The sequence below is a fragment of the Danio rerio genome, chromosome 6, assembly GCF_049306965.1.
Source record: "Danio rerio strain Tuebingen ecotype United States chromosome 6, GRCz12tu, whole genome shotgun sequence".
Taxonomy (NCBI): Eukaryota; Metazoa; Chordata; class Actinopteri; order Cypriniformes; family Danionidae; genus Danio; species Danio rerio.
In genome coordinates, this window is record NC_133181.1 from 43056380 (window position 1) to 43062500 (window position 6121).

A 6121-nucleotide genomic window follows, 5' to 3' on the forward strand; every position below is an offset into this window, starting at 1 on the left:
AACTGTCGCAAAAGACGGCTGAAATTGGAGCCAGACATGCGCAGAAGGATTGTCTGATGGAGCCAGAGGAGGAGCCGCGAAAATGAGCAGAGTCGAGCTTCCAATCAAACGCTTTATGTAAAATCAACTACGCCCCCGAACTTCTCAGCATGCGTTTGCTGTCATATCAACACAAATGGATGTAATAACGTTAACAAATATGAGGGTTTTATATATTCAATCGCGCCAGCTCCGGGCCGCAGCGCATAACTTACTCGCGGCGTCGCGGGCTGATTCCGGCTCGCATGCGGCAGCGCCTGCTCGCTCGACCGCCGCATCTGGCTCGATTGACTCGGGCTGGAATTGGGTAGTGAGTCCAGGCATCCGGAGTAGGTCCAGCAGAGGTAACATTAGTCAGTCTGAGCTCTAAGAGATAAGTCTCCGGCAGGCGAGAATCTAGCCGGAAATGTGTTTTGCTATCTGGGTGGCTAGGCGTGTATCAGCAAAACTAATAAAGCCCGAAAAAAGCCCTGACCTTAGCGAATAAACAGTGTTCCACCAGGATCATGTATGTCAGAAACTATAGTTTACTGCTGAACTCATTTTGTCATGGTAAAATAACACAGAAATCGAATAATAACACTTCAGTCTCCTGCCGAAGCTCAGACGCCGCGCTTTGAGAAACTGTCAATCACAGCTGTCAATCACGATGACACGCCCAGCATTAAATTACTGCTAAAAACAAACTGTTTACAAAAATGAAGATCTGCACCTATTTCAGCACAATAACCAGTGCCTTAATCGACCAGAACTATCTTTCGGGACATTTTATTGCAAGTGTGATATTTTTTTTTATTTGGGCTCAAGTCTCCTTCATTAACACGGAGGAGGCGGGCTTTATGACTTGTACTGCAGCCAGCCCCCAGGGGGCGATCTAACGGCCGAAACCTTCACTCAAACGTAGGCTTGCGGCACACTTGCGCTAAAGCCCCATGTGAATGGCATCCTTACTGTCGTCAATATATTTTTTGAGGTATTATGGGTTTCAAGGGAGCATTTTGAGTAGAGACACCATTTTGACAATTTTCCTGTATTTACAAATAGTTTTTTTTTCCGGTGAATGTCTTTTTCTTTTGGTTTGACTAATAAAATCAGTATATAATCAATAATATTAGTATTGCTGTGTAACATAGGTTGGGAGATGTTTTTTTTAATAATTACAATTTGTGATATGGACTTCAACTTTACATACATACTTAAAAAAGATATATATGTTTATTAATCCAGGAACAGTTTACAAATGTACGTTAAAAAAGCATATCAGATGACAGAACATGACAGTACAAAACAGAAAAATCAACAGGACAACAGATTAAGACGACATCAACAGACAACATGTACGTGTACGTCAACAATGCAGATTTTTCTGAACATGCAGGAAATGAGAGTAGATGAAGACATGTGAAGTACAAAGCAGAAGGCAGACAAGGGTATTTTGGCACAAATGGAACTCCATAAATTCAGGCGCTTTATTTTTAATTTGTCGACTTTAACTGCAGTTTGGCACTTTTGTTTTTGTTCGGGAACATTTTATGCATGAACTGCTGGAAGAGTGTAGTTTCATTGAATTTGATACCATTCGCTGTATGTGGAAAAACCTTCGCATTTTACAGGTATCTGTGGTCCTTCACTGACTCGGTAGGTGCAGAGAATAGTGTCAAACAGCTGTGTATAAACTATACTAAAATCACTGTTTATGGTGGATTCTTAATCAGAGTATTGTCTTAATCCTATTAAAATTGGATTATTGGTGTCCATGTAAACTTACTCAATGTCATCTACAAACTGAGGCCTTAAAGGGACCACCCAAAATGTTTCTTGAGCAGAAGATTAAGGATTATATATTGTTAAATGTGTTTCTTGGTGATTCTTGAGTCATAAAAACAAATAAAAGAAATAATACTAATATTTTCTGAAGCAAAATGATCACTCTTTTGTTAAATAATGATTGTCTTTTTTTTTCTTTTCTTTTTTTGCACCAACCATCAATTTTGCTTCATAAGATCTCAGTGTATCATCAGGAGCCACTGGTATTAATTTTGTTTTGCTTGTTTATGTTTTTTGACTCTCAAAGTTCCACTAGCCATTGACTTTCTTTTAATTTATTTATTTCTTTTTATTAATCGGTGGTTATTTTAATACATCATCACATGCAAAAACAAGAAAAATGGAAAATATACAATCAAGTATACAGGAAACAAACAGTCAGGATAGGAGCTAAATATGCACCATAGGATAAAAAATCGGGGCGTCATGGTGGTGCAGTGGGATAATGAAAATAGTTGAAAAATATTCAAGTTTTTTGACATTTATAATAAAAGGCCGGGATTTTATTGGGAGAGGAGCGCAGGCTGTTCCCTCTACATTTTACTTACATTTTTGAATCACCAAGGATGACAGTTTTAGCTAAAAAAAAAATAATCTATAATGTTCTGCTGAAGAAATAAATCACACAACTTAGATGGCAAATGTTCATTTTGGGTGAAATATTCCTTTAATCAGTATTTATAATGAAAATTTAAGTAGTTTGTATTAACTCTGTTATACAATTTAAGTAAATATTTGAAAAAATGGAGTGCACTTGTGGGTTCTTGAGCCTCATGTCTCAACTTCCCTTTTTGTCTTCCTTTTGCATTACAAGTTGCTTCCTTAATGTGGTTATGCGTATCATACCAATAACCTCAAGCATTGACCACTGCTGCAATCAAACCGTTAAAAATACAGCACTTCAATTCTGCTCTCAAATGTACGCAATGCAAATCATTCCAATGGAAACCATATTTACGATCAGCTCTATATCTTTGGTCTAAATTGCATTTTCGTCTTCCACGACAGCCGTGTTAAGCCTGCAGAGAGTCAATTTTAGAGATGCGATTCTGTGATTAAGTTTCTTCATGTCAGTAATTAAAGTGTGTATTACAGAATGAGACTGTGTGTGAGGGATATGAAGAAAAGGGGAGGGCTGACGCTGCCCTGCTTCCACGTCCCCAGGAGACGGTGTGACCCAGAACAGAGTGAGAAAGCAGGGATGAGAGGAGTTTGTTTTCTGGAGTACCTGAAAGTTACGGACACCTTGTCCCAAATAAGAGACACATTCATCATTGTAGCTCTCTTTCTCTCAATTTTACTTTCCTCCAGAGTCACTCTGATCTCAGGCTCTATACATTGTTCGTGCAGCCTCACACACTCCATTATTCTGAAAGCTTAAATTCATACTTTATTCGGTACACCTTACTAATACTTGGTCGTGCCCATTTTTGATTTCAGAGTTGCATTTTCTTAATGGCACAGATTCAGCAAGGTGCTGGAATCATTCCTTAGAGATTTGGATCATATAGACCTACAGCATCACATAGTTGCGTGAACTTGTTGAAACCAGTTTAAGATTTAAATTGGTACGTTAGATGCTATCCAACTGGAAGTAGCCATTATAAGTTACATTACGGTTATTGGTTATAAGGTGATGAAAATCGTAATTTTCTCTGCACCATTACGCCAGTCTGAACCATTCAACCAATTCAGGATGGATTCAAGCTTTTATGTTGCTCATGACAAAATTCTGACACTTCTATTTAAATGTTGCAGCAGGAATCTTAACACTTGTTCTTCACTTGTCAGCCTTTTTCAAATTTTCTGTTTTTAATTTATGCTCTTTTGATGCTGTAGCCCTCTATAATAATTCCTTATGTTTATATAGCGCTTTTCTGGACACTCTTTTACACATGGGAGGGAATCTCATCCACAACCAGTGTGCAGTGTCAGCCTGGATGCCAGGGTTAAACCCATACACTTTTTCTGGGTTTTTTTATGAAAGATGGCACTAACTGAGCAATATAGAGTGCCCATCAATATACTGGGGCATTAGAGAGGGTGCTCGCTGCAGAGCCATTTGAGGAGAGCTGAGCTCCAGCGAGGGGGAGCATGAGCTGTCGCTCCTCCTCCTGTAAGCTGTTTTAATGCGTACACCAACCCCACCCCTAACCCTACCCCCAGTGACATCACTTGTAGAAGAAGTGCAAAAAAGGTGGAGCTCAAGCTTAAGCTCCCCCTCTCTGGAGCTCAGCTCTCCTCAAATGGCTCTGCAGCGAGCACCACTTGGAGCATTAGGACTCACACAGACTGCAGGTTGGGCGCCCCTTGCTGGCCAAACTAACACCACTTCTGGCAGCAACCTAGCTTTTCTATGTGGTCTCCCTTCCAGGTACTGACCGGGCGCAGCCCTGCTTAGCTTCATTGGGCGAACATATTAGAGTTGCAGAGTTGCCGGCTAATCATCTACAGGATTCGGAAGCTTTACTGTTCTACTGACTGATAGGCAGGTTAGAGTAATTAAGTTATTGAATAACGATGGGTTGCTCTGTAGGCTATCGAAAAAATATAGCTTAAAGGGGCTAATAATTTTGACCTTAAAATGGTTTTAAAAAAATAAAAACTGCTTTTATTCTAGCCAAAATGAAACAAATAAGACTTTCTCCAGAATAAAAAAAATAATCAGACATACTGTGAAAAATTACTTGCTCTTTTAAACATCATTTGGAAAAAATAAAATAATTATTCAAAGGGGAGCTAATAATTCTAAATTTAACTATGTGTGTGTGTGTGTGTGTGTATGTGTGTGTGTGTGTGTGTGTGTGTGTGTGTGTGTGTGTGTGTGTGTGTGTGTTTGTGTATGTATGTATGTATATATATATATATATATATATATATATATATATATATATATATATATATATATATATATATATATATATATATATATATATATATATATTAGGGCTGTACAATATTGGACAAATCTGACATTGCCATATTTTATTTTTCTGTGATACGATATATCTATATAATTTCACCAAATGATTGAATTGCACTATTTGGAAGGAATTTACAATCATTTATTATTTTAAGGCTCACTACCTGCTATTGGCCTACCATTAACTATGACTTTTGCTTCAATAAACTCCTAATTTTTTCCTTAAAAATAGATATTAATATTAGGTATTGGGTTAGGTTTTGTAAATGTTAAAATTACGCTGCAAAGTTTATGGTATATGAATAATCCAACATAATTATCCTTTATTAAACTTGGGAAACGCAGTGGCATTGTAGGTAGTGCTGTCGCCTCAAAGCAAGAAGGTCACTGATTTGAGCCTCGCCTGGGTCAGTTGGCATTTCTGTGTGGAGTTTGCATGTTTTCGCTGTGTTCGCGTGGGTTTCCTCTGGGAACTCCGGTTTTCACCACAGTCCAAAGACATGCAGTACAGGTGAATTGGGTTGGCTAAATTGTCCCGTAGTGTATGAGTGTGACTGAGTGTGTATGAATGTTTCCCAGAGAAGGGTTGTGGCTGGAAGGGTAACTGCTGCGTAAAACAAGTGTTGGATAAACTGGTGGTTCGTTCCGCTGTGGTGACCCCAGATTAATGAAGGGACTAAGCCGAAAAGAAAATGAATGAATTAATAAACTTCTAATTGGTAAAATGTCTAGTGCCTGACGACGTAAAGCTCTCTCAGGCCTTAAAAACATGCAAATGTAACAATTTCACTCTATTGTGGTTAAACTCCGCAATAATTCCACAAATCTCGTGTTCTGACTGTGACTCTTCACTGTAAAAAATTTCCAGGTTTTCACAACAAGTTACTGTAATTTTTCACAGTAAATTACATTAGTATCCCTTCACAGTATTTAACTGAAAAATTCACAGTAATATGTTGTATTCATAATTTTATTGTGAAATTACGGCAGGTAGCATGATTACAGCAAATTACTGTGAAAAAGACTATATATTTTGCACGTTAGTTATAGAAATTCAAACCTTTTTTTAATTCAACGTAGAAATTAATACAAATTACTTTTAACAGATAATAACAGAATGTTATAGCCCCCAAAACGATTTGGTTACCAACATCTTTTTGGTTGTACTGCACCATTATTTAATTTTTTTTACAGTTAACGTAGAATATGAAATAATATTTAATGAACATATCTGTGTGCTTAGCCAAAACATAATAAACTGGAATAAAAAGTAATTAATTAATGAAACCAAAGACTGTTAAACAGCCAAAAATTATTTCAATGTCAGGGTAA

General features: G+C 37.6%; 1 protein-coding gene across 1 annotated transcript in view; it reads right to left on the reverse strand.

Annotated features, from left to right (window-relative positions):
• pfkfb4b (6-phosphofructo-2-kinase/fructose-2,6-biphosphatase 4b) overlaps nucleotides 1–5244 on the reverse strand; it is a 516544-nt gene extending 511300 nt beyond the window's left edge. The window contains exon 1 of the mRNA XM_073952697.1: nucleotides 5159–5244. The gene's annotated coding sequence lies outside the window, so the exon portion shown is untranslated. The remainder of the gene's footprint in view (nucleotides 1–5158) is intronic.
• Between the last annotated feature and the right edge of the window lie 877 nt (nucleotides 5245–6121).